This window comes from Rattus norvegicus, chromosome 3 (genome assembly GCF_036323735.1).
Source record: "Rattus norvegicus strain BN/NHsdMcwi chromosome 3, GRCr8, whole genome shotgun sequence".
Classification (NCBI taxonomy): Eukaryota; Metazoa; Chordata; class Mammalia; order Rodentia; family Muridae; genus Rattus; species Rattus norvegicus.
This window is the reverse complement of record NC_086021.1, coordinates 150,268,717-150,296,194: the sequence shown is the minus strand read 5'-3', so window position 1 is coordinate 150,296,194 and position 27,478 is coordinate 150,268,717. Positions and strand designations below refer to the sequence as shown.

The 27,478-nt window shown below is 39.5% G+C and overlaps 1 long non-coding RNA gene across 8 annotated transcripts in view; it reads left to right on the top strand.

Annotated features, from left to right (window-relative positions):
* Positions 1 to 27,478, top strand: part of LOC102554505 (uncharacterized) — a 58,548-nt gene that overhangs the window by 4,388 nt on the left and 26,682 nt on the right. For 2 of the 8 annotated variants that reach the window (XR_005502511.2, XR_001837274.3), the window contains 2 exons: positions 664 to 756; positions 3,740 to 3,772. The exons of 1 other annotated variant lie outside the window; for it this stretch is intronic. This is a non-coding gene — a long non-coding RNA (uncharacterized LOC102554505). Of the gene's footprint in view, positions 1 to 663; positions 757 to 3,739; positions 3,773 to 21,103; positions 21,184 to 27,478 lie in introns of all 8 variants that reach the window. 5 more of the 8 variants (XR_005502510.2, XR_352658.5, XR_591720.4 and 2 more) reach the window with 4 other exon arrangements.

Sequence of the window (27,478 nt, the reverse complement as noted above, 5' to 3'; positions counted from 1 at the left end):
CTCTCTTTGATGTATCCATAGGTTCTGATATATTATACTTCTGCTTTCACTTTCTTTCAGTACTTTTCAAAATTTCTCTTGATTCCTTCTGTAGATCTGTGATTGTTCAAAAGTCTTCAATTTAATTTCCACATGTTTATAGGTTTTCTTTCCTTTTAATCCTTTTAAATTTAAAAATTGTTTATTTTATTTTATTTGGCTACATGTATGTATGTAACTACAAGTGTGTTTGGTACACGGGAATGCCAGAAGATTGTGGCATATCCCCTAGAGCTATAATTATAGACAGTTGTGAACCACCGTGTGGCAGTTATGAGCCTAACCCAAGATTTCTACAAGAACAGCAAGTGTTCTTAACAAACGAGCCATCTTACTACTTCCCAAGTTTCTCTTCTTGGCGATTAATTGTTTAATTTCATTATGATCTCAAAAGTTGTAAGAAATTATTTCAATGCTTTGTGGTTACTAACTCTTAATTTGTGGTCTAAAATATGATCAATTTTGGAGACTGTTCCATGAGCTATCATAAAGAATATCTACTTATGATAGCTGCATGATTTCGTAGAAGTCTGCTATGTGCATTTGGTCTACAATGCAGTACTTGAATTATGAAGTTTTCTCATTGGTTTTCTTTTGTTTGCATGTTCTCTGTTTTGGTGACAGGGAGAATGATGTCACTCACTGATACTATTTTGGAGCCTATCTATTCCTTCTGTTCCTTAGTGTCTCATGAACCTGAGAGACACGAAGTTTAATGTACGTATAATTAAAATTGTTTGTGATCTTGCTGTATGATTATCTTTACAGGCATTGTTGAACTTTTCTGTCACTTCTGACCAATTTTGGCCTGACATCTGCTTTATCTGATATGCATACACCTACGTTTGCTTGCTTCCAGATTTTGTTTGCTTGGAATATTAGACTCTGTGCTTTAAATTTTTATCATTATAGTCTCTCTTAGTGCGCTATGTTTGCTTTGGCAGAAAATGGTTGGAGATATATATGTATCCATATATATATATATATATATATATATATATATATATATATATATATATGCACCAGTATGTGTTATTCACTTGGAGAGTTAATACCATTTACATCTAGAGTTATAATTGGAAGAAATGAGCTAATTGTTGCCATTTTGATGTTTCTTAATGTCTGTCCCCCCACCCCCCCAAGGATTGATTTGCTTTTCTGGTTCTCTCATAGAGGTCTCTCCTTTCCTGTGCTTTCATGACTATTTTGCCTTACTTTTCTGTGGGCAGCATTCCTCTATGTATCTACTAAAATCATTGCTTAATGGTTAAGAGTTTCTTTAATTTATGTTTAATTTTGAAAGTATTTTTCTTTGAGTTCTGCAAGATAATATTACTGGGTATGGTAATCTAGTTTGTCTGGTATTTTCTTCTATAACTTGAAATATTTTATTAAACATTTTCCTGACTTTAGACTTTCTGTTAAGTAGTTTAGTTTGTTTTTACACTGCTGTGTAAGCACTAACCAAGTACAACTTGGAGAGGAAAGGGTTATTGATCTTATAGTTTACAGTCCTTCATTGAGGGAACCCAGGGCAGGAGACCATGTCAGGAATCTGGAGGTAGGAAACAAGACCATGTAATAATGCTGATTATTGAGTTGCTCTCTATGAATTACTCAGTCTTTCTTACACAACTTGGGATCACCTGCCCTGGGGTGGCACTGCTCACAGTGGGCTAGGTCCTCTCACATTAATCACTAATCAAGAAAATGCTCCAAAAACTTATTTACAGGCCAGTCTGATGGAGGCAGTTCTTCAATTGGTGACCCTTCTTCCCAGGTGACTCTAGTTTGTGTCAAGTTAACAATTCTTAGCAGCATAAAGAATCTGATGTTATTCTGGCAGGTTGGTCTTCAAATAAAAAGTTACAACTTTTCTGTAAATGTCACTTTTATTTCCTCAGATGAAGGGATGAGATGAGAGCCAAGCTGCATGAATACAGGGCCTGGTATAAGCCCAGAATGTTTCTATCTATCTGTTCCTAGCCCTAGGCCTGGAAGCTTCTAGCCTCCATACAATCTAACCTTCTGTAAGTTCAGACCTTGAAGGCTTCAGTTTCCAGTCTCCATCTGCTAACCTAGTCCTAGAATGTTTCAGACCCTGAGACTTATTGCTGGATAAACTCACTCTAGAGTTTTCAGAACTCTGGCTGGCTGGTTCAACTCAGTTCTTCTGGCTCAAACTCCTCTCCAAGCTGACTGATTCAAATTGGCTTCTCTCAGCTTCTGACTGAATTACTCTGCTTTGAAAGACTGTCTCCATAAACTCAACTGCCCAGCTCTTCATTGAACTGAACTGCTCTGAACTAAACTGAACTGACCTGAACTGAATTAAACAGAACTGAATTGAATTGTCTTTCAACCTCATTTTTAAGTATCTTCTCTGTCCCTGTTCTCATGAGGGTTGGGCATATTCTATCTCTTACTCATTTTGTCAACTCTTTCTTTGATTTGTCACATTGTCTGACCCTCAATTAAATGTCATTATTTGGGATCAAAGGTGTGTACTAAGGGCATGTCTATATTCTAGCCAGATCATGTCTTTGGATGTGATCTCTTGTCAGAGCATCCATGTTGCTGAATTAAAATTCCTCTACACTTTTTTCTTGTAATTTTCAATTCTGTTTCTTTTACTCCTAATGTTTTCTTTCATTTGTTTGGTTTTTTTTTACTGAAATGGTGGTGGCTCATGTCCTTTTTTATTTCAAGATTTATTTATTGTATATAAGTACACTGTAGCTTTCTTCAGACACACTAGAAGATAGCATCAGATCTCATTACAGATGGTTGTGAGCCACCATGTGGTTGCTGGGATTTGAACTCAGGACCTGTGAGAGAAAGGTCAGTGCTCTTAACCACTGAGCCATCTGTTTAGCCCGTAGTTTGGGGAGGTTCTATTCTAGGCATGTTTGTTTGGGGTTCTAAATGCCTCCTGTACCTGGGTGCCCACAGGTTCCCCAAGATTTGGGAAGTTTTATGCTATTATTTCACTAAGTAGTTTTGCCAGCCTGTTAACTTGGGACTAGTTGCATTATTGTGCACTAAAGGTAAGAAGGTTTGGTCTCTTAGTTTTATTCCAAAAGTCTCAATGTTCATAATTTCTTTTATTAAACCAGTGAATACTTTAATTCATTACCCTTATCTTAAAGTTTGGAAATTCTTTTGCTTGGTCTAATTAGTAGTTGAAGTTTCTTTTGATGCACTGAACTATTTGCTTCCAAGACTTGTTGTTACATAATCTGTCTAAATAACTCTTTCTTTGTTAAAGTCGTATCTTGTATTATCTTCTTTTATTTTTTCTATTTGTTCTTGGAACTCATTGATTATTTTTACAATAACTGTTTTGAATTTTTATCTTGGGTTTAATCTACTTCAATATATTTAGAGTCAGCTACAAGAGAATTATGAACATTTAGAGGAATCCAGTTGCCTTAGTTTTTGACATATTTTGTATTTCCATGTTGATTTTTGCATATCAATTTGTATATATGTCTCTTCCACTTATATGTAAGATCCTTTACTGGAAACCTATCCCTTAATGATGTTTTCTGGGAATAACTCATTGTTTTGAAGTGTTGAATATATTTCCAAATGTATATTGTAGTATAGCTTCTTTGTTACTTCTCCAATGATGATTAGGGTATATGTACTGTGTCAACTCCTGAAGGACCTGCTTTTTTTTTTTTTTTTTTTTTTGCAGGTATCACAAAATGGAGTATTTCTTCTATGTCAGGTGGGTATGTTCTAGACAGGAGCATCCATAGGGTAAACCCTCCATGATTATTTCTTTACTGTTATCAAGAATGTAATGTCTGGAGAAATACTGAGAGCAACCTGTGCTGTAGGCCCTCACAGATGTGGTGTCTACTGTTGGTTTGCTTCAGCAATTACTGTGGGGAGGATGTCCCAGAGACTCATTAGGTCTCCTCTTACCAGGCTTTTAGACTCATTGTTCTTTGAGGTAAAGTATGCACTGAGGTTTGAGTAAAAGTATATGTGTAGATCAAGGGATGATTGTAGATGAGCTGGGAGTATAGCTCTATGTAGAAATTTTAATCAGATACTGTGAGAGTGCTTAATCCCCATCAGCATGTAGAAAGAGTTTAAGGGTTAATCTTCATTGTCAACTTGACTGAATTAAGAATCACCTAAGAGACATACTTTTAGAGGTGTCAGTAAACACACTTTCAGAAACTGGAGGACAGAGGTTGGAAGACACAACAACAAGGAGAAAAGCAACAAATATATTGGAACAGCAGGTGACAAGGAAACAGACACAGGAATGAATTAAAGTGAAATAGCACCTACAATGGCGACAAGGATCCAGTCAACGATAGGAATGTGGGAGACAGAAGTCATACAGACTAAAAAGTTCCAGAAAAATTATGAGAAAAGACAAAAAGAAATTAAGAAATAAAGAGATATAAAAAGAATATTTGGACAATATAGGTCTGTTGGGGTTGTTCAGCTGTAAACAAACTACAGCTTTCAAAACACAATAGGGACAAAAGCAGAGGATAGGTAGGATGGGAAACCTCTAATTGAGATTAATGAAGGGGAAGAAAAGGAAAAGAGGAAGGGATAGAGAAAAGCAGAAGGGTAGAAGACATGGAGGGAACTAGCTGGAACTGACCCAGAGCCTCCCCCTTCCACCCCTTCCCTGAGGCTTTCATAGTACCAGAAGGTTCTATGAGCACACTGTCAAGGGTGAAGAGCAATGGGTAATCCTACCCAGCTAGAAAGCCTCTGAGCCACATCAATGACTGTACTGGCTCGACTTTCCCAGTGGTGCAATGGTGGCACTTTTATCTGGAGGTTAACTAACAGTTGTTCAATTGAACTTAATCCTTTCTCAGTGGGAAGGAATTTGTGCCTGGTTCTGTAAACTTAGCCAAGTACTCACAGATGGACAGATTATAGACCCTGGAGGATAACACACACTGCCATTTTCCTAAATTAATGTGATTTCCAAATATTATCCTTATAGCCACAGATAATTAGAGCTCTTATTCCTCATGAAGAAAGCTTCTTTTTGCAAAATATGGAGACTATGAGATCCACAGATGGCCAGAATGCAGAGAAAAAGTGGCTTTGGGATGCCCAATTTCAGTCAATATATCTGCAGTGCAAGGCCTATACCTAAGACTGAGGAAATATAATGGTTGAAGAGACAGATTGTAAGAGCCAGAGAACCAGGATTCCTGCTGCTGTGTTCTTTGAACATACCATGGAAAACACACTCCACACACTCACAACAATATGATCACCTTAACAAAACTAAGCTTAATGGCCCCAGTTGAGATGTCACCATGAATGGGGAAAATTTCACAAGGTCTTACCCTTATGTAAAGAGCTACATATGTACAAAGACTTCTGAGAGAGAGAGTTAGTTTCCTCTGGGGATGAGCTCTCACATAGGTTGTCTAATTCTAAGAGTTCAGCCCTGGACTCGTATACAAATGAGCAGTATTAATTCTCTCTCTCTCTCTCTCTCTCTCTCTCTCTCTCTCTCTCTCTCTCTCTCTCTCTCTCTGTGTGTGTGTGTGTGTGTGTGTGTGTGTGTGTGTGTGTGTGTGTTCATGTGTTAGTTACTGGTCAGTCCATCAACTGTAGTGGTTTGGAAACCAAAGTGGTTGTCATGCTTTATCAACTCACAAGCCCAAGGAAGAATGGAATCAAAATTCTCTAAGCTGAAGTTTAAGTTTGAGTTTGTGTCACCCCAGGGCTGGGCTTGACATTCAGTTCTGCTCTTAGTCTAAGACCTTCTTATGACGATGATGTGGAACTGTATGGAAGGCAACAGACTCCACTATGTGGAATAAATGTAGCAGTTCCAAAATTGTCTCTACCCATGACAATGATTTCCAAGGCTCATACCAGCATGCCACTGCAATTGCACAAGTCTGTTCAGGCTCTCGCCGCTTGTTAGCAGGCCAATCAGACAGAATTAAGAGAAAGCATGCTGTGTCTCTCACTGGAACCCTGCTGTGCATGATTTTCAATAGGATTACCATAATTTTCAATAGGATTACTTGTGGGCCACGTCATACCACATGGCATATATTGGTGTCCACTGCATGGCTATGTTTACTATACATTGAAGGGAAAAGAAAACAGAGACTTGATCCTACCTGAAAATGAGTGAACTTTACAAGGTGGCTTTCTGTTGACAGCAGCTTTGTTTAGGTTGAGAAGGAGAGTGTTTCTCAGGGGCTGACCTAACATGATTACCCCAAATCCCCTCTGTTCAGACCCCATTCCTGCTCTCTATCTATCTATTCTGGGTCAAGTTTGTAATGTCCTATTTTCTCTTTCCCTTTCTACTCCACACGGACACCTCATAGACTTGCCATAGGCTCAGCGCTGATGATGCCTTTCTTGCCCTCCAGTGATAACTGAAACCTCTGGGTATCTCATTCCTTGTCTCATAGTAGACTTTCGAACCTTCTATCAGGCAGCCTCCTCACTGAGAGGCTGGTTTACTGGCTGCTTCTCTACTGAGTTGCAGAAAAGCTACAAAGTGTGGTTAGTTTCTAATCTGCCACCTTGGCTCCTCCTCTGTGTCCCTGTACACTTTTTGTGAACATATTTCTTCATTCCTTTGGGGTAAATATTTAAATGAAATTGCTATATTATAGAGTAACTATATGTTGTTTAATTTTACATGAAGCTGCCAAGCGTTGATTGCATTTAATACCTCAAGCAAAAATGTGTTTCCGAAGTAGCTTTTTTAAATTAGAAATCTCTGCCCTTCACTTCCATTCACATACACTGTCTGAAAACCTCTAAGCGTTTGTGAGTGGAAGTTTGTATATTTATGATCTCATAGGCAAATGTTAGATTGGAAATTTCAAGAAAAAATACTGATACTAGAAATAATCATGAATATTTATACAATTGTAGTTTTTCATACCTCCAAGTTTTTTGCTTGTTTATAAATTCACCAGCATTTGAGATATAATTCACATACTATAAATTTTTACCTCCTACAGAGATTAGCAGTATGTTGCTTAAGTGGTATAACATTGGCCTGATATCTCATTCTAGAATATTTTTGTTGTATGTTGCATCTTGAATGTCTCCCAAAGGCTCATGTTGTGAGGATTTGGTCCCAAGCCTATTGTACGATTGAGATGACGTAGGGCTTTGTGGAAGGAATTAATTTAAGAAATGACCTTTTTCCCCCCAGGCTTTGACTTTTACTAAGGGCATCTACATGTCAGGAGCTGTTCTGAGTCAGTAATAAGCTAGCTTACAGGTAGAGCCTGTTTCTTAACTTAGGTCTTCCTAGATCTCTTCTTCATCATCATTTTCTGCTTCTCTTTTCTCCTTCTCTGTCAACTTCCTCTTCCTCCTTTTTCTCTTCCTCTTCATCCTCCTCTTCTTTTTCTTCCTTTTCTTCCTCTTCTTTTCTCCTCCTCTTCTTAACTCATTCACGTTACAACCCTGTCCCTGTCCCCCTCCTGGTCACCCCTCCCACAATCCTTTCTCCTAACCCCTCCCCTTCTCCTCTGAGCAGGTGGGGGTACCCTGGGTATCCTCCCAGCTTTGGCACATCAAGTCTTTGAGGCTAGATACATCCTTTCCCACTGAGGCCAGACAAAGCAGCCCAGCTGGAAGAACATATCCCACCTACAGCCAATAGCTTTTGGGATAACTCCTGCTCCAGTTGTTCTGGACCCACATGAAGACCAAGCTGAACATCTACTACATATGTGTGGGGAGGCCTAGGTTCAGCCTGTGTATGTTCTTTGGTTGGTGGGTCAGTCTCTGAGAGCTCCAAGGGTCAAGGTTATTTGACCCTATTTGTCTTCCTGTGGAATTCCTCTTGTTCCAGAGACCGTGCAATCCTTCCTCCAATTCTTCTATAAGAGTCCCCAAGCTCCATCTACTGTTTGGCTGTGGGTGTCTGCATCTGTCCTGAGTCAGCTGCTTGTTGGAGCCTTTCAGAGGACAGCCATGCTAGACTCCTGTCTCCAAGCATAACAAGAGCATCATTAATAGTGTCAGGGATTGGTGCTTGCATATGGGATGGATCTCAAGTTGGGCCAGTTATTAGTTGGCTATTTCCTCAGTCTCTGCTCCATTTCCTGTTCCGGTATGAATGGCTTTTTAAGGGGATATTGGAACTCTGCCCCTTTCAGTACCATTCTATTACTTTCTAGTCACAACAAGTCGTGCAACTTCCTCTGGTCACACTTCCACCAGGAGTAACTGCCTCTGCATAGGCCCCAAAGCAACCAGCCAGTTGACCATAGATGGAAACCTTCAAGTCTGTGAGCCAAAATAATCCTCTTCCTTCTGATGTGTTCATGGGCATCTTTATAGTGAAGGAAGACTGAGTATTAGGTTTTCATTGTGAAACAGTGCCACAGGCCTGTGTGTCTGAACAGTGCTCATTAGGTGACAGTGTTTCAGGAGGCACATGGTGCAAGTCTATACCTTTATAGCCCGGACTTGCTTCTTACTTTCTGTCTACTCTCTATTTTCTTATTTGTTCCCATGTATTTGAGGTTCTGATGCCATAGCTATAAGTCACTCCTACCATCAGGTCTTTCCTATGATGCCAGACCATATTCTCTCAATGTGTGAGTCCAAATAAATTCTTCCTTTCCATTGTTTTTGTCAGGTATTTATTCACACTGATGAGAAAGAGAATATGGAAGCCATTGTTAAGAAGTGAGGCTACTTCAAGAAGGATGACCAAAATGCAAATGCTTCACTCCTTCTTTAAAAGGGGAACAAGAAAACCCTTGGCAGGGAATAGGGAGACAAAGTTTAGAACAGAAGGAACACCCATTCAGAGCCTGCCCCACATGTGGCCCATACATATACAGCCACCAAACTAGATAAGATTGATGAAGCAAAGAAGTGCAGGCTGACAGGAACAGATGTAGATCTCTCCTGAGAGACACAGCCAGAATACAGCAAATACATAGGTGAATGCCAGCAGCAATCCACTGAACTGAGAACGGGATCCCCGTTGAAGGAATCAGAGAAAGAACTGAAAGAGCTTGAAGGGGCTCAAGACCCCATATGAACAACAATGCCAACCAACCAGAGCTTCCAGGGACTAAGCCACTACCCAAAGACTATACATGGACTGACCCTGGACTCCAACTGCATAGGTAGCAATGAATATCCTAGTAAGAGCACCAGTGGAAGGGTCCTGCTAAGACTGAACCCCCAGTGAACGTGATTGTTGGGGGAGGGTGGTAATGGGGGGAGGATGGGGAGGGGAAGCCCATGTAGAAGGGGAGTTAGGGGGATGTTGGCCCGGAAACCGGGAAGGGGAATAATAATCGAAAAGTAATTAAGAAATACTCAATTTAATAAAGATAAAAAAAAAAGAAGTGAGGCTGCTACTGTGATAAACTTGATGGGGCTATTTTTCATAGATCTTCAGATCTGGTTTATGAGAAGAAGAAGAAGAGGAGGAGGAGGAGGAGGAGGAGGAGGAGGAGGAGGAGGAGGAGGAGGAGGAGGAGGAATCTGGATCTGGGAGTGAGATGCTGTAAGGAAACTTTAGTAGCTAGCTCTGGGAGAACATGGAAGGCCAGGATACAGGAACAAGTGAACCCTGAAGGCTGGCTGGTGAAGCTTCAGAGAAGACAGGAGTGTATCAGGAGCTGGCTTTAAGCCAGCCAAGCTGTGTTCCCACAAAGAATCTGGCCTCACTGGATCATGTGCTCTCTATATTTTTTGTGGAACTGTCAGAACTTCTTTCGCTGCAGTGACAGCATTTTGTGCTATCCCAGGCTTATGTGAGATGCCAGTCTCTCGACATCTTTGTCAATATGATAGATTAAAGAAACAAAACAAAAGACTTTTTCCTTAAAGCCTTCAGAATGAGTGCAAAGTACCAGCATATCAAATTTTGACTTGCATTTCCCTCTTCACTAACAATATCCATCATCTTATTTATTTATTAACTATTTAACATGTATCCTCATGTCTTCATATCCTTTGCCTCATTTAAATTATGGGTTTCTCTTTTGTCACTGGACTGAGAGAGTTCTTTAGTTGACACACAAACCTGTTTCAGATGTATGCTCTAAATATTTTTCTCCCATTTTGTGGATTGTTTTCTTTCCTCCTCACTTTCTTTATGATTGTTGTTGTATTCATTATAAGATAGAATCTTGCTCAGGTCAGTGTAGAAATCACTACATACCCCAAGCCAACCTTGAACTCATTGTCCTCTTGGCTCATTCTCCTAACTGCTGAGATTTTAGGTTTATGACTTCTAGTTTTCTTCATAGTTTTTTAGAATCACCTGAGTGGGCTGACTGACATGCCCAGATAAAATGGCACAGCGCAAGAAAGACTGTCACATTCTCTCCTGCTGCTGATGTGTTTGCCTCATTGCTGGTGCTGTTTTCATCAGAGCCAATGTGACAGGCTTCTATCATGTGTCTCTCCAGGAATTCTCAAGGGTTTTGGTACCAGATTGGGACTACTGAGGGACCCATCATATGTGTTAAGGTGCCCAGCTTTGTGGGGTAGACAACTACCAGGTTGTTGGCCTTTCCGGTGTGACACGATCATTGTAAGACTTCTCTGACTGATGAGACTCCTGAGGTACCCAGAGCTAAGGACAGAGCAACTCCCTGGCTCTCAGACTTTCAGCTGTGAAACAAGTGTTGTCCACTATTTCAATGTAATATGTAATTTAATAACTTACATATATGCTTTTCATCCTATCTGTTATGTTGCTCTAGGGAACCCCAATGAATATAACACGTAAGAACAGATTGCTGTATCTAAAAATGCAAGTGATATTTCCAGTTTTAGATCTTCTATTTCGGTCTTGGGTTCATGTTGAGTTAATTTTGTGACATGGTATATGGTAATGATTCAATTTTATTCTTTTTCATTGTGGATGTACAGTTTTTTTGAAGATGTTATTCTTTCTCTATTAAATTTTATTAGCATCATTGTAAAAAGCAAACTCTGAATGGAAAGCTTAATTTTTGAATCACAGTCTCCTTCTTGTGCTGGTACTATGTTCTTGATTATTGTAGCTTCACAGGAAGTTCTGAAATTGGGAACTGTAAGCCATCTAATTTTGGTCTTTTATCTTTCTAAGTTCTTTTGATTATTCTTTGATTTGATTATTTTGGGTCTTTTATATTTTCCCCAGAGTGTTAGTTTGTTAATTTTTGTAAGAATATCCAGCTGTGGTTTTAATAAGTGATTACATTGAAGCTATTAATCAATTTAGAGAATATTTCTATCCAAGCTGTAATAATACCTCCACATACACAAAAAAAAAACCAACCAAAAAAACCCCCAAAGAATAGCTTTCGTTCTTCTTATTGTATAAGCTTCTTATATAGCTTATCTTTGTCTTCTTCAGTTTGTTTCAGTGATGTTATACATTTTCAGGTGTGCAAACTTGTACATTATTAAATTTATTCAGAAACATTTAAATTATTATTTGTGTGTGTGTGTGTGTGTGTGTGTGTGTGTGTGTGTGTGTGTGTGTGTAAGTATGTAGGCTTGCCTTTGCCTGTGCTGTGGTATGAGGAGTATGGAGGTCAGAAGATAGTCTTTATTAGTCTGTTTTCTTCTATTGTGAATTGCAGAGATTAAACTCAGATGTTAGGCTTGCATGGAGAAATCCTCTCGCCTGCTCACCTATCTCACCAGCCCTGATATGTTTGTTGTTAACATCAATTATACATTTTTTAGCTTATGCACTGCTACTATTTAGAAATATGGTTTTCCTTGGTATATTTATCTGGAATGGGGGACCTTGGATTCTGGGTTAATGCTATGTGATCTTATTTGTCTACTGCTTCTGTTTACTAGGATTTTATGAAGGGTCTTTGGCCTGCATTTTACAAAATTTCAATCTTAGTCTGGGTCACAATCAGTGTAATAATAGCAGTGTTATGTAATGTGTTCTGGGGGAAGACTTTCTTCTTTTTCCGGTTGGCAAGAGGCTTTGGGAGGTTGGTATTAATTATTCTTTAAATTGTTGGTAAAATAAAACAGTGAAGTCATTGTGTTTTAGGGATGTTCTCAGTTCAGTCTGCTTGTTGACTGTGGATATATATATTCAAATTTTCTACATATTCTTTTGAATTTTATTTCCATATACTTTGAGGATTTTTGTCTTTTATTGTATACATATGCCCATGTCTATAAAAATAATTTATTAACCAGAGGAAGCAGTAAGATGAGAGCTATACTGAAGCTTTACAAATGTATAGTTTGGGCTGAGCCCAGAACATTTCTCTCTTGTTTCTAATTGTAATCTCTTAGTCTCTGTACAATCTTCCAGCCTCTATTTGCCAACTTAAGCCTAGAATGTTTCAGCCTCTGAAACTTAGTGCTAGTTCCCTTTCTAGGTCCTTCTGAACTCTGACTAGCTGGTTCAACTCAGCTGCTTTGGCTCAAACTTCTCTCCAACCTGACTAATTCAATCTGGTTTCTCTTAGCTTTTCTCTCAAGTGCTCTGCTTGGCCTCAAATTAACTCTGGCGATTAACTTTGGCTCCTTCATATTCTTTGACTTCAACTGCCTCTGCTGACCTGCACTGAACTTCATGAACTCATGAACAAACTCATTTCCACTGCACTGCACTCATTGTACTGACTCCCACTACCTCTCTCTTTCTGTGCTGCTCTTAAATATTTTCTCTTTCTTGTGTTATTCTTATTAAAGTTGGGCATAACTCATTCTGTCAAATCTTTCTTTGGATTTGTCACTTTGTCTGCCCTCAATTAGAAGTCATTTTCAAACATGGCTGCATCTGTAAAATAAACTAATTTTACTTACATTGTTTGGGGTTTAAGGTGTTATTAAGGGCATTTCTATATTCTAGCCAAATCATACTCAAATTTAGGGTGTGGCTGCATCCCAGATGGATCATGTAGAGCTAGAAGGTCTTTGGATGTGATCTCTTGCCAGAGCAGTCACATTGCTAAATTAAAATTCCTCTACATGTGTTTGTGTCAGGATTCATGGATGGGAGTGCAGTGCCTGTGTAGGCTCGAAGAAGGTGTAAGATCTTCTTGACTTAAGTTAAAAGAAGTTGTAAGCTGTCTGATGTCTACACTGGGAAATTCAGATCTTCTGTAAGAGCAGTACATGCTTTTAACTGTGAAGCCATGTCTCCAGCCTGTTTTTATGTTTGTAATTAGTGTACAAAATAGTATGGTTCATTATTAACATTTTAATGTGTGAATATCATTTATCTTATGTACATGGTATCGACCTGTCATCTATGTAAGTATCTAACATCTATCTACCTATTAATCTACCTATGTTCTAAATCTGAGAGAAAACATGTGATATTTGTCTTTCTGTGTCGAGTTTATTTTGCCTAATCTAACAGTCTCAAGTTCTATTTATCAAAAAAGACATGATTCTGTTCTTTGGGAATAAACAAGACTCCATTGCACATATATATTATATCTTGATCCCTTTCATCTTCCTATGAATTCTTAAGTTTTCATAATTTTATATTTCTAAAAAAATTTTTATTTCATCTTTTAATTTTGTTTCTGGTGAAGGTTTCATATCATTCTTGACATTGTAAAAAAAAAAACATTCAAATGAGAGACCTAGACAAGTTAATCAGAAGTTTATTTAGTAAAGGGGAAGAAAATGCACTCCAATGACAGGTTGACTGGTGTGTTCTGAAGCAAGTGGCAGTTGAGTTCTCTATTGTGGACTTGAAAGGCTTAGGAACTGTTTATGAAGTGGTTTACCTATTCAATACCCATGAGTCATAGTAGACCCTGATTTTCTCCTTTAGGGCATCTTACCCTGATTGTCTTGAAAAGTCCCTAAGTGTGGTATTGCAGGTGTTGAGGGTCAAGACCACAGTGAAAGTGATATAAAAATGTTGGGCATTTTCAGCATCCAAATCTATCCTTTATTATTCATATGTATGGAAACTGTGAAAGTTCCTGATGCTGGAAGAGAGTGATGAAGCCAATTGTAGCTCCAAGAAGCATAAAAGCAATGGGGTGGTCTCTCAAGAAATAGCTGTGAGGCAGCACTCCACGAGCAAACTTGAGCCTCTTACCACAGGTAAGACCAAATTTTCTGCTGCAAGAGACCTGCCTGGTGAACTCAGGACACACAGAGGCAAAATTCCTCTAGGACCGGGCACTTCCGGTGTTTACCAGGAGTCCCAAACCCGCGGATCCCGGCCCGCAGCAGCTCTCTGCTCCCAAACCCCGTGGGAGAGAGACCTCACCCCCTGGTCAGGTGGGCACTCCTGAGGCTGCAGAGCAGAAAAGACCACTGCCCACACCTGCTCACATCCCTGGCCCAAGAGGAAACTGTATACGGCCTCTGGGTTCCCATAGAGGAGGGCCCAAGAGCAGCAGGACCGCTGCGTCTGAGACACTGCCAGAACCTGAAGAGACCTACCAGATAAACAGGTCTCTGCACCCAAATCCGGTGGGAGGGAGAGCTAAACCTTCAGAGAGGCAGACACGCCTGGGAAACCAGAAGAGACTGCACTCTGCACACATCTCTGACACCAGAGGAAAACACCAAATGCCATCTGGAACCCTGGTGCACGGAAGCTCCCAGAAAGGGCAGCGCAGATCTTCCTGGTTGCTGCCGCCGCGGAGAGCTCATAAGCAAAACCCTGCGAGCAAACTTGAGGCTCGGAACCACAGGTAAGACCAACTTTTCTGCTGCAAGTGACCTGCCTGGTGAACTCCAGGCACAGGCCCACAGGAACAGCTGAAGACCTGTAGAGAGGAAAAACTACACGCCCGAAAGCAGAACAATCTGTCCCCATAACTGGCTGAAAGAAAACAGGAAAACAGGTCTACAGCACTCCTGACACACAGGCTTATAGGACAGACTAGCCACTGTCAGAAATAGCAGAACAAAGTAACACTAGAGATAATCTGATGGCGAGAGGCAAGCTCAGGAACCCAAGCAACAGAAACCAAGACTACATGGTATCATCGGAGCCCAATTCTCCCACCAAAGCAAACACGGAATCCAAACACACCAGAAAAGCAAGATCTAGGTTCAAAATCATATTTGATCATGATGCTGGAGGACTTAAGAAAGACGTGAAGAACTCCCTTAGAGAAACACAGGAAAACATTAATAAACAAGTAGAAGCCTACAGAGAGGAATCACAAAAATCCCTGAAAGAATTCCAGGAAAACACAATCAAACAGGTGAAGGAATTAAAAATGTAAATAGAAGCAATCAAGAAAGAACATATGGAAACAACCCTGGATATAGAAAAACAAAAGAAGCGACAAGGAGCTGTAGATACGAGCTTCACCAACAGAATACAAGAGATGGAAGAGAGAATCCCAGGAGCAGAAGATTCAATAGAAATCATTGACTCAACTGTCAAAGATAATGTAAAGCAGAAAAAGCTACTGGTCCAAAACATACAGGAAATCCAGGACTCAATGAGAAGATCAAACCTAAGGATATTAGGTATAGAAGAGAGTGAAGACTCCCAGCTCAAAGGACCAGTAAATATCTTCAACAAAATCATAGAAGAAAACTTCCCTAACCTAAAAAAAGAGATACCCATAGACATACAAGAAGCCTACAGAACTCCAAATAGATTGGACCAGAAAAGAAACACCTCCCGTCACATAATTGTCAAAACACCAAACGCACAAAATAAAGAAAGAATATTAAAAGCAGTAAGGGAAAAAGGTCAAGTAACATATAAAGGTAGACCTATCAGAATCACACCAGACTTTTCGCCAGAAACTATGAAGGCCAGAAGATCCTAGACAGATGTCATACAGACCCTAAGAGAGCAGCCCAGGTTACTGTATCCTGCAAAACTCTCAATTAACATAGATGGAGAAACCAAGATATTCCATGACAAAACCAAATTCACACAATATCTTTCTACAAATCCAGCACTACAAAGGATAATAAATGGTAAAGCCCAACATAAGGAGGCAAGCTATACCCTAGAAGAAGCAAGAAACTAATCGTCTTGGCAACAAAACAAAGAGAAGAAAAGCACACAAACATAACCTCATATCCAAATATGAATATAACAGGAAGCAATAATCACTATTCCTTAATATCTCTCAACATCAATGACCTCAACTCCCCAATAAAAAGACGCAGATTAACAAACTGGATATGCAACGAGGACCCTGCATTCTGCTGCCTACAGGAAACACACCTCAGAGACAAAGACAAACACTACCTCAGAGTGAAAGGCTGGAAAACAACTTTCCAAGCAAATGGTTGGAAGAAGCAAGCTGGAGTAGCCATTCTAATATCAAATAAAATCGATTTTCAACTAAAACTCATCAAATAAGATAAGGAAGGACAGTTCATATTTATCGAAGGAAAAATCCACCAGGATGAACTCTCAATCCTAAATATCTATGCCCCAAATACAAGGGCACCTATCTATGTAAAAGAAACCTTACTAAAGCTCAAAACACACATTGCACCTCACACAATAATAATAGGAGATTTCAACACCCCACTCTCATCAATGGACAGATCATGGAAACAGAAATTAAATAGAGACGTAGACAGACTAAGAGAAGTCATGAGCCAAATGGACTTAACAGATATTTATAGAACATTCTATCCTAAAGCAAAAGGATATACATTCTTCTCAGCTCCTCATGGTACTTTCTCCAAAATTGACCATATACTTGGTCAGAAAACGGGCCTCAACAGGTACAGAAAGATAGAAATAATCCCATGCGTGCTATCAGACCACCACGGCCTAAAACTGGTCTTCAATAACAATAAGGGAAGAATGCCCACATATACGTGGAAATTGAACAATGCTCTACTCAATGATAACCTGGTCAAGGAAGAAATAAAGAAAGAAATTAAAAACTTTTTAGAATTTAATGAAAATGAAGATACAACATACTCAAACTTATGGGACACAATGAAAGCTGTGCTAAGAGGAAAACTCATAGCGCTGAGTGCCTGTAGAAAGAAACAGGAAAGAGCATATGTCAGCAGCTTGACAGCACACCTAAAAGCTCTAGAAGAAAAAGAAGCAAATACACCCAGGAGGAGTAGAAGGCAGGAAATAATCAAACTCAGAGCTGAAATCAACCAAGTAGAAACAAAAAGGACCATAGAAAGAATCAACAGAACCAAAACTTGGTTCTTTGAGAAAATCAACAAGATAGATAAACCCTTAGCCAGACTAACAAGAGGACACAGAGAGTGTGTCCAAATTAACAAAATCAAAAATGAAAAGGGAGACATAACTACAGATTCAGAGGAATTTCAAAAAAATCATCAGATCTTACTATAAAAGCCTATATTTAACAAAACTTGAAAATCTGCAGGAAATGGACAATTTCCTAGACAGATACCAGGTACCGAAGTTAAATCAGGAACAGATAAACCAGTTAAACAACCCCATAACACCTAAGGAAATAGAAGCAGTCATTAAAGGTCTCCGAACCAAAAAGAGCCCAGGTCCAGACGGGTTTAGTGCAGAATTCTATCAGACCTTCATAGAAGACCTCATACCAATATTATCCAAAATATTCCACAAAATTGAAACAGATGGAGCACTACCGAATTCCTTCTATGAAGCCACAATTACTCTTATACCTAAACCACACAAAGACACAACAAAGAAAGAGAACTTCAGACCAATTTCCCTTATGAATATCGACGCAAAAATACTCAATAAAATTCTGGCAAACCGAATCCAAGAGCACATCAAAACAATCATCCACCATGATCAAGTAGGCTTCATCCCAGGCATGCAGGGATGGTTTAATATACGGAAAACCATCAACATGATCCATTGTATAAACAAACTGAAAGAACAAAACCACATGATCATTTCATTAGATGCTGAGAAAGCATTTGACAAAATTCAACACCCCTTCATGATAAAAGTCCTGGAAAGAATAAGAATTCAAGGCCCATACCTAATCATAGTAAAAGCCATATACAGCAAACCAGTAGCTAACATTAAACTAAATGGAGAGAAACTTGAAGCAATCCCACTACAATCAGGGACTAGACAAGGCTGCCCACTCTCTCCCTACTTATTCAATATAGTTCTTGAAGTTCTAGCCAGAGCAATCAGACAACAAAAGGAGGTCAAGGGGATACAGATCGGAAAAGAAGAAGTCAAAATATCACTATTTGCAGATGATATGATAGTACATTTAAGTGATCCCAAAAGTTGCACCAGAGAACTACTAAAGCTGATAAACAACTTCAGCAAAGTGGCTGGGTATAAAATTAACTCAAATAAATCAGTAGCCTTCCTCTACACAAAAGAGAAACAAGCCGAGAAAGAAATTAGGGAAATGACACCCTTCATAATAGACCCAAATAATATAAAGTACCTTGGTGTGACTTTAACCAAGCAAGTAAAAGATCTGTACAATAAGAACTTCAAGACACTGAAGAAAGAAATTGAAGAAGACCTCAGAAGATGGAAAGATCTCCCATGCTCATGGATTGGCAGGATTAATATAGTAAAAATGGCCATTTTACCAAAAGCGATCTACAGATTCAATGCAATCCCCATTAAAATACCAATCCAATTCTTCAAAGAGTTAGACAGAACAATTTGCAAATTCATCTGGAATAACAAAAAACCCAGGATGGCTAAAACTATCCGCAACAATAAAAGGACTTCAGGGGGAATCACTATCCCTGAACTCAAGCAGTATTACAGGGCAATAGCGATAAAAACTGCATGGTATTGGTACAGAGACAGACAGATAGACCAATGGAACAGAACTGAAGACCCAGAAATGAACCCAAACACCTATGGTCACTTGATTTTTGACAAAGGAGCCAGAACCATCCAATGAAAAAAAGATAGCATTTTCAGCAAATGGTGCTGGTTCAACTGGAGGTCAACATGTAGAAGAATGCAGATCGATCCATGCTTATCACCCTGTACAAAGCTTAAGTTCAAGGGGATCAAGGACCTCCACATCAAACCAGATACACTCAAAGTAATAGAAGAAAAACTAGGGCAGCATCTCAAACACATGGACACTGGAAAAAATTTCCTGAACAAAACACCAATGGCTTATGCTCTAAGATCAAGAATCGACAAATGGGATCTCATATAACTGCAAAGCTTCTGTAAGCAAAGGACACTGTGGTTAGGACAAAACGGCAACCAACAGGTTGGGAAAAGATCTTTACCAATCCTACAACAGATAGAGGCCTTATATCCAAAATATACAAAGAACTCAAGAAGTTAGACCGCAGGGAGACAAATAACCCTATCAAAAAATGGGGTTCAGAGCTAAAGAAAGAATTCACAGCTGAGGGATGCCGAATGGCTGAGAAACACCTAAAGAAATGTTCAACATCTTTAGTCATAAGGGAAATGCAAATCAAAACAACCCTGAGATTTCACCTCACACCAGTGAGAATGGCTAAGAGCAAAAACTCAGGTGACAGCAGATGCTGGCGAGGATATGGAGACAGAGGAACACTCCTCCATTGTTGGTGGGATAGCAGACTGGTACAACCATTCTGGAAATCAGTCTGGAGGTTCCTCAGAAAATTGGACATTGAACTACCTGAGGATCCAGCTATACCTCTCTTGGGCATATACCCAAAAGATGCCCCAACATATAAAAAAAGACATGTGCTCCACTGTGTTCATCACAGCCTTATTCATAATAGCCAGAAGCTGGAAAGAACCCAGATGCCCTTTAACAGAGGAATGGATACAGAAAATGTGGTACATCTACACAATGGAATATTACTCAGCTATCAAAAACAATGACTTTATGAAATTCGTAGGCAAATGGTTGGAACTGGAAAATATCATCCTGAGTGAGGTAACCCAATCACAGAAAAACACACATGGTATGCACTCATTGATAAGTGGCTATTAGCCCAAATGCTTGAATTACCCTAGATGCCTAGAACAAATGAAACTCAAGATGGATGATCAAAATGTGAATGCTTTACTCCTTCTTTAAAAGGGGAACAAGAATACCCTTGGCAGGGAACAGAGAGGCAAAGATTAAAACAGACACAGAAGGAACACCCATTCAGAGCCTGCCCCACATGTGGCCCATACATATACAGCCACCCAATTAGACAAGATGGATGAAGCAAAGAAGTGCAGGCTAACAGGAGCCGGATGTAGATCGCTCCTGAGAGACACAGCCAGAATACAGCAAATACAGAGGCGAATGCCAGCAGCAAACCACTGAACTGAGAATAGAACCCCCATTGAAGGAATCAGAGAAAGAACTGGAAGAGCTTGAAGGGGCTCGAGACCCCATATGTACAACAATGCCAAGCAACCAGAGCTTCCAGGGACTAAGCCACTACCTAAAGACTATACATGGACTGACCCTGGACTCTGACCTCATAGGTAGCAATGAATAGCCTAGTAAGAGCACCAGTGGAAGGGGAAGCCCTTGGTCCTGCTAAGACTGAACCCCCAGTGAACGTGATTGTTGGGGGGAGGGCAGCAATGGGGGGAGGATGGGGAGGGGAACACCCATAAAGAAGGGGGGGAAGGGGGATGTTTGCCCGGAATCCGGGAAAGGGAATAACACTTGTAATGTATATAAGAAGTACTCAAGTTAATAAAAAAAAAAAGAAAAAGGAATAGGTGTGATTTTCTGGTGCCTTTCTATCAAACTTCTTGCAGACCCAGCTTCAAGTTGGACGTTAGTGCTCCTTTCACATTCCTTGTTATATTGACATGGATTATCCTGCTCTTTTTCTTGTTTAGGCTAACCCAAAGTTTGCCTAGTCTATTTATTGTAATGTTTATATATACCCTCCCCCTTTTGTTTCTGTTTCAGTCTTATGGTGTGTGTGTTTATAAATATTATTATGTTTTACCATGGCAACTGTTTTAACAGCATCTTTTAACCTTGTAAAGTATTGTGGTTTTTATTTTTGATCACTGTATTTTCTAATTTCCATCTTGATTTTTTCATCCATAGTTATTAATTTGTGTATTACTTTTTGGTTTTCAAATACACGTAAAATTTCCAAATTCTTCGTGTTTTTGTTGTTATTTGCTCGTTTCTAATTATAGTTTATTGTCTCTTAGGTGGCAAAATGGTAATATGACAAGGGAATATTTTGTCTCTCACAGGCAGTTGCAAATCCCTCACCAGTCCCTCCTAGAGTTGGACAGCAGTTGCTCCTGCAGTGGGGAGAGACATGTACCTGCATGTGAGTTGTGACTCCCTCAGTGACAAGGAATATTAAAATACCCATCTCCTTGTGTCAGAAGCCATGTAGGAAAGATGAAGGCATAAAAGTGAGTTTTCTAGAGATGGCTCACCATTTTGCATGGCCTGTGGTGGTTGAGCTCTGAGAATGCAGAGTCCTTAGAAACATCCCAGGATTGTTTCTTGTGGCTGACAGGCCTTTTCTGTCAATATTGCATAGCCTGAGGATTCCTGAGCATTAGCCCACCCTCTTGAGCAAATTTTCTGCAGATCAACATGAAGATAAACTTTCATAAATTAATGCTGTTTCGGTGAATTAATGACTTTATAAAATGCTTAATTAGATTCAAATAATTTTAGGAAGAAAGTTTAAGGAGATGGTTTAAGTTGTTTTGCCAGAAAGAGGTAATAAAGTAGAGTCAAGAATAGAATGTGCCCCCTCCTCATAGGACAGTAAGTAAATGCTACATAACAAAGAATATAATGAGCTTTCACAATTACACAAAGAGAAATAGGCTTGAAATAAATTTCTGATCAAGGAAAAACATTCATTCTAGATCAGGTCCAAGGATGAAGCCACAGGTGTGTATTATGATAAAGGCTGTGTGAAACTGTTGCATTGAACTTATGATGACCTAATAGAATAAAACACTAATAAAACACTGCTTTGAACTTGTTGTAAAAATATAAAAATAAAAAAGAGTAGTTGTCTTTTCGCTAGGTCCGCGCCGCGGTGCCCAAGATATCTGCTAGATATCTTGGCGGAAACACATCCCAGCCGCACGCTTTCCTACACTCAAACCCTCACATAAAAGAACACACAACACAATAATCTTAGATCCATTTGGTAAGATATAATTGCCCACTAAACATACAAAGCCTGGTACTATCCATCCCTTGAGAACATTAATAACAACCTGTAAATACACAGAGCAGAATCTTAACATCACCTGCCATGTTGTCCTGCCACGGCTTCTCACCCTCTCTCTCTCTCTCCTCTCTCCTCTTCCTTCAAACTTCTCTCCCGCCCATCCTTCCTTCTCCTCCAATGACAGGCCTCCTTCTATCCTGTACCTGCCCCTCACCTGTACTTTACAAATTCAATGGGGAGAAGGTTCTGGTGAAGTCACCTGATTCCTGAGTAGTGACAGGGCAGCTGTCCTTGGGGCAGTAGAATTAGCATCAAAATACAGATAACTCCAGGGCAAACCACAAGAGGAACTTACTATCAACATCCCCCGTTAAATCCCATTTCTTTGTAACATTTGATCTATGAAATAATTTTATAAAGAACTTTTGTCTAAGAAGGTGTAGGAAGGTATATATACATCTCTTCCAGCGAGATCACTTATGTTTCAGCAAGTGATAAACAGTCCCCTAAGGCAGTGGAGATTGATGAATTTTAGATGGCTCTAGCCCAGATGCTTTAGTCTTAGCACTCTTCCTGGGAACTCTACTCTCTACATCTCTGTACTTGGGGGAGTAGTTGCCACAGTGGTCATAGCTTGAGATGAAGGCTCTTTTCACCTGACAGTATGTGCCTTTCAGGGCTCCCCAGATCCTGTTACCTGACAAGTTAGCATGGAAGCCTGTGCAATTAGAGGTTAGTTTGTCACCTGGCTAATAGAGAAGACCTCAGGGCTGTTGATTGTTGTCTGTTAGGCAGGAATGTTCTGTATTAGCCTTGGGCATTCTTTGGGGCTTTGGAGATAGCTAAGGACCTGCCATGCCTTGACAATGCCTTTATGATAAGAACTGGGGCCCACTGAGGGATAGAGGGATGGGTTATCATGCCTCTTATGACTGTTTTAATGTCTATGAATGTGAGTATGTTTATTTTTCTGACAAGAACATTCATGGATTTTATTACATTTTAAAATTAATACCGCAATTCCCATCAGTGGAGCTTTAAGTACTTTACATATATTTACGACACTTAATTTTTATAATAACCTACTGAGATACCATTGTTATATCAATTTTACAGTTAGGGAATTGAGGGGTAGAGATAATTAAGTAACTTGTTTAGGTTGCATATTGAAAAAATTAGGAGAGTACAAATTGAAATTCAAGTTTATCTATGATTTAGAAAAGGTTCAAATAGCTGGGTTGCATAAAACCATTTGGAAAAAACCCTACTCTTCCTCTCATCCTTGTAGCGCAAGACTAGGTGCTTACAAGCTCTCTTTTCTCATCCACCTATTATACATGACATGGCTATTAGTCCTGCATTTTAAAGGTTTCTTTCATTCTTTTCCATCTCCACTCCTTCACTATGGCTCCTCCTCTTAGTATTAATTTAATAGTGGATATACATGGTTTCATGAACTTTCTCCTCTACATAGGTATACATATTGCTACTCAGACCCTGGTATAGAACAAAGATCAGAAATGTTCTTCCTTTGAGGTTCATTGACTTAGGCATAAAAACACCCACAGATCATATGCTAACATCTTGGTTGTAACATTTGTATAGAATCAGGTATTGGGTCATCTTTATGTCATGGCTATACTTTGCTGAATCTCAATACATAATATTATCAATACCTTAATGCAGTCTATCATACCCTTTCATAATTGATACCCCTCTTACCTTTGCAGAGATAATCAGTGTTCTGTTAGCCATCAAACTATCTTTCTTTTTGTATCTAAAACATATTATTTTGGGTCTTGTTTCATTCATTCAATATCTGTGTAGAATTTGACGTTCTTTCATGTAGCAAGTATTTATTTATAGGTATCATTGTTGTTTTGCAGACTTCTGCTACCACAATTAATCTCTGTTCCTTTCTGATAGAAACTTATATTGCCTGTAATCAGAGGCTATTATGAAATATCCTGGGGAAGAATAAATACCTTCTTTATTTCTTTTTGAGGACTATCAATAGTTTGAAGAAGATGTTTTCTGGTCACAGTACTAACTAAATTAGTACACTGCTATCTTGCCCTGTGCTCATTTTGAGATTACATATCTAAGTAAAAGAAGGTAAAAATTGGCCTATGATACCAACACTTTCAAACTTTCTCATACTCCTGTTCAGAGTAGATAAAGATGTGTTTTCAGTGGTGATGAGGTAATGAACTTGTAGCACTCCTGTTTTCCTCTTTCCTATGGAACATCTACAGTCTGGGCCATATTAGGAAAACATTCTAATCTTCTGTCTTCATCTATGGAATAGTGACAGACAATATGCTAGAGTGTGTCAACTGAAAAATTCCTTCCTCACATGAAGTGCTAGTATTGTTGTGAAATGAGACTTAAATGGTGGTATATGTCCTCCAAGACTAGCATAGAGAAACAAAAAACATAATGAGGATCCCTTCCTCATAATTCTGAAGATCCGTTTATTAGTTTTAGAACATTTCCATATCTATCTAATGTATCTTGGGGATGGAGCCAAAGTCTAAACTTGAATTTGGGCTAAATAAACACCTTATGTATGTAGCCTGGAGGCATGTGCTAACCATTTTTTTAATGTACCTGTGTTCTCACGGATCAGTCACATGAGATCAGATGAGAAAATTTCCACTGTGGTCATATTGACGTGTGCATTGCAATTTTTAGATTTGGGGATGTCTTAGGTTTTCAAGTTAGAGAAGCCCAGTCTGGATTGCAAACTGTGGTATGTAGTGTCTGGGACCAGGGAAAATAAATACTATAGGGGTTTTAAGCCTTGACTGGTCATGGTTTAACCAGAGTGATCAAATTACTGAGTCACTAGGTATGTTGCCACAGAAGAACTGGATGGAGGCTATGAGGAAGAAAATTATTGATGAGTCTAGGGATTTTTTTTTTTTGCTTGAGATATTAGACTAATGAAATTCCACTGAGTGGTTTGGGAAGATAGAAGAGTAGCATTGCCCTCCCCCACTCCACCCCATCTGAATTGCATGAATGGGCAAGACTTCTCTAAGAGGAAGATAAGTGGAATTTCAATAAAGAAATGCATCTTGAAGAAGATGATCCGAGAGACTTTGAGAAGGGCCAGTGTTAAAGGTGAGAATGTTTAAAAATGAAACACTAAGAGGTGGTATTTCGTGGGTTTTGCTGAAGAATGTAGTTTTCTTACTTGCACAAGAAGACAGTGGGACATTTTTGAGTGACAGCACTTGATAGTCAGAGGCCCTCCACATATCTTATTCAATCTCTCCTTCAGGCCAATTTGCTCAATAATTAATTCTTTGAGAGGTATCCAACAGTATTTCTGAAAATAGAAGCAAGAAATTCAAACTGTGTTGATTCTCAAAAGCCCCATCCTGGCCCCAAAAAGCCACAACAGCTATCATTTTCGGAGGCCTATTTGTGGCTACGGTGACTGAAATGAGGTGACAGATGCTTAGGAATGCATGTTGCTATTAATTCTGTAGAAATCCAGGGTATCCGTGAAGGGCCAAACACAGGAGAAATTGTAAAAGAAAATAAAATTATTCTAGAACAGGTATAATTATTTCTCATCTAAGCTGTCTACATTTAAGTTATTTAGGAAAGTTATCCACTGAGCTTAGCACCTTCACCTACAAAACTGTTCCTTTTGTCACCTGTCACCTTCCCTCCAGAAGTGTACTAAAAGCAGATTAAGATGCTGAAATCAAAGGTCTTAAAGTGGAGGAATCTAAGGCAATGCACTTGTTCTGCTTTGAGTCCCCGGGTGTTGGCAACACTCCGCGGTTAATACTTCAGGGCACTTCTGGGAGAGGCCGAGAAAATGCCATGGGTTCACCTTAGTGGAAGGCTCTCTTCGGTGTGCTGTTATGCACCACTACCTTTCTCTCTACTGGTGAATCATGGAAACTGATAAAGGTTTTTTATTTTTTCTTTTGGACTCTCATCCAAGTGTTCCCAGTGTTTGTAGAGCTTTTTAAAAATGTTTTTAAAAAAGTTTTCACCTCCCATACTCTTTGACTGCTGTGGTATCTTAGTCTACTTTCTGTTGCTGTAACAGAATAATCTTATGTGGGCTGACTTTTAAGGAAATGTAGTTTCTTTTGGCTCGTGCTTCCAGAAGCCAGACCCAAGGGCTCCATTGAGTTTTCAGCATAGTGTTCTTGCTGTTTTAAGGACTCAGTTTTGATAATGCTACCTGCATCCTCAGGCAGGCCTGTAGCAGAGCTCTCTCCCAGCAGAGGACCTCACAGCTGTTTTGGCTTCTGTGTCTCCCCTGGGCTCACCTCCTTCATTTCAGAAGATGTCTAAGGGCAAAGCAGCCTTTTTCACTGTCTTCACTGTTGGGCCCTTGAGGAAGAAAAGCCCCTTGGAAAGAGATACATCTGCCAGGAGCTTGGAAAGGTTCTGTCAAATCATGTTTTTTGTTTTATATATACAAGTATTGGTTTACAAGACGGGGAATTATATACAAGACTGTTAAGAATCTTAGTTTGCTCTTCAATGAGTTGGGTTTAAATCTTAGCTCTGGTGTGTATAGGACAACTTGGATGATTGCATGGATTATGTAACTTCTATAAAATATTTCCAAGGATGCTTGGTATATAGTGGTGTCTTAGTGTTTCTATGGCTGTGACAAAACACTGTGACCAAAGCAATTTGGAGAGGGAAGGGCTTTTTGGGGCTTACACTTTCACATCACTGTTCATCATCAAAGTTGGGACAGGAACTCAACTAGGGGAGAAACCTTGAGGCAGGAGGTGATGCAGAGACCATAGAGGGGGCTGCTTCCTCGCTTGCTCCCGATGGCTTTCTCACCCTGTTTTATAGAACACAGGACCACCAGCCAAGGGTGGCACTACTTACAGTGGGAAAGGCTCTTCCCTACCAATCCCTAATAAAGGATGTCTTACAGGCATGCCTATAGCCTGGTCTTGTGGAGGCATTTTCTTAATTGAGGCTCCCACCTCTCAAATGACTCTAGCTTCTATCAATTTGACACAAAACTATCCAGCACAAGTAGATACGAGATAATAGTTTTACAATGAAAGATAGGTAAGGACTCAATCTGTGTCTTATACAAATTAGCTGAAATGAGAGTGTGCTTTAAAGCTACAGGTTTACCCCTAATGGTAGGCTGTTGCAGATCTTGCCAGTAATTGGTTCTAGCCTCCTGTACCCATGCCTTTGTCTCACAAGAACACAGATTTGAGCCATGTGATTTGCTTTAACCACCAGGACAAGATTAAAGATGATGCAAACTATGGGAATAGAGCTTTGTTGAGTATTTGCTTTGTCTAGGGGTGCTTGGAGCATCATTGAACAGGTGAGTGAATAAGTCAAGGCTAGCCCACTTAGAGACACATAGAGAAGATATGTGTTGTCTTAGCAAAGATTATCAAATGGCGTCTAA